Source organism: Pseudophryne corroboree, chromosome 2, assembly GCF_028390025.1.
Source record: "Pseudophryne corroboree isolate aPseCor3 chromosome 2, aPseCor3.hap2, whole genome shotgun sequence".
In the NCBI taxonomy this organism is placed as follows: Eukaryota; Metazoa; Chordata; class Amphibia; order Anura; family Myobatrachidae; genus Pseudophryne; species Pseudophryne corroboree.
In genome coordinates, this window is record NC_086445.1 from 520,300,514 (window position 1) to 520,302,673 (window position 2,160).

Genomic DNA, 2,160 nt, shown 5'->3' on the forward strand with positions numbered 1-2,160 from the left:
CGCCTCATAGTGGGCGGGCGAGAACGAAGCGATTACTGATAGGCTGAGCCTCTTTGCACCCATGTAATTGGTTGGTATGCTCATCAATCACTACCACCCAGTAGGCGGGAGCAGTTGGGTGTCTCTGGAGAAGGGAGAAGGGAGTTAAGGAAAATTCCAGTAGCGGCTGTGTGGCATGGTGCCATGGATGTTACATTATAGTTACACAGTATACTAGTCTTCACATTTCTGTGAGCGCAACACCATGTTTCCATGCAACAGCTGTGGGCATGCTCTGTGGCCTTGTGGTTAAGTTCCCTGCTCACAAAGATATTAGGGTCACTGTTTCAAATCCTGTGTGTGTAGCTGGTTTGTATCTTTGCTGTGCTCTGCTCTGCTCAAGATGAAAGGACCTGTGTGTCTAGGTCGTTTTTTCTAAAATGATGCAGTAACTGCAGTGTCTGTGTAGTTTAATGTATCATTGCTATAGTGCTTAAAGCATACTTGCCTACCTGACCCTCTCCATGAGGGAGAAAATGCTCTGTTCCTGGACTTTCCTGGTAATGTATGATTGCCATCACCTGTGGTGAAACACCTTTCTTATCAATTAACTAGCTCACCACAGGTGATGGCAATCATTCATTACCAGGAAAGTCAAGGAACAGAGCATTTTCTCCCTCATGGAGAGGGTTAGGTAGGCAAGTATGGCTTAAAGTGGTCCTAGAGAGGTGGTGGAACTTCCCCACCCCACCCTTCTCCCGGTGCCCATGCAAGAAAGGTATTGCACGCGCCGTAGACCCCCCCCCCCCCCCCAAAAAAAAGGGGGGTGGACTCAAAAAGAAAGAGGCGTGGTCACACAATAGTATCCCCAATTGAAATTATGCCACACAGTATCTCAATCACATTACCATACCTCCCAACATGACCCTCTCCAGGAGGGACAGAATGCTCTGCTCTTGGACTTCCCTTTACTGCATGATTGCCATCACCTGTGCTGAAACACCTTTCTTATCCATTAACCTGTTCAGCACAGGTGTCTGCAATCATACATTAAGAGGAAAGTCCAGAAGCAGAGCATTGTGTCCCTCCTGGATAGGGTCATTGTAAAGATATAGGCAGGGGCTAATACTGTATTTGTGATGTTTCAATCTTTATAACGTTTAATGTACTTTTTATTCCTTCTGTTCCCATGTCTCTCTGGCTTGTGTCACTATTACCCCATGTGTGTGTTCATCCATTAGCCTATATATTCTGTACTATAATCTTACCCAGGTAAATACAGGTGTGCTGTGACCTGGCACCTAGTGCTGTCATGTTATGTTCTTGTAGGATGTTATGTTCTTGTAGTCTGGTATGAGGTTATTACAGGTTATCATTGCTATGCCTATTGAGTCCATCCTGTGATCCTTATATGGTCATACAGGAAATACATTTGAGGACCAGGTAATGTCTCTTTGAAGCTTCTCCTCCACAGGGGACAATCAGGACTTAATCCAATTTCCCTGTCATTGTCCCTTCTATTTACTGTCCTCTGTTCCATCCTGGTCTCTGACAGACATCACGGAGCCTGACCCAGCATGTGGTCAGCAGGAGAAGGCCAGCTGTGGGAGGGAGTAGGGAAATACCTGAGGTGGGATACCACCAATCAGGAACCTGCGTCTCCTCCCCAAGTGAGCGCTGCATGATGGGCATTTGGAAGGTTTTAAAAGAGGTTGCGCAGGTCAGCTCCGGATGTTAGTCGCAGGACTCTGGCTAAGGGGTGATTCTCTGCCAGGGAACCTTGTGGAACGCATCACCATATGTACTTACTACTGCATGGACTAATCTGCTATCACTGCTGTGTAGGCTCAGTGATAGTTCTGCTGTGTGGACCTGTTTATCTGGAACTTCTGTGTGGAATTACTGTGGACCGAAATCCTCTACTGGGACTTACTATCTGGACTGCTACCTGTATACTGTTTCTGGGCTATATTTACGTCTGTTTCCTGTGAATTATCTATTCCTGTGTGCTGTGAGAAATAAACCATCACTTTGGTTTCATCGGCTCTGTGTCTGAGTGATTAGAAGAACCCCGTATCCTCACATTTGGCGGCAGCGGTGGGATCATTCAGACACCAACCAATGAGCCCAGAAAGCAGCATTGGAGTGAAAATTAACTATCTGCTAAGAAGGCAAGTCTTG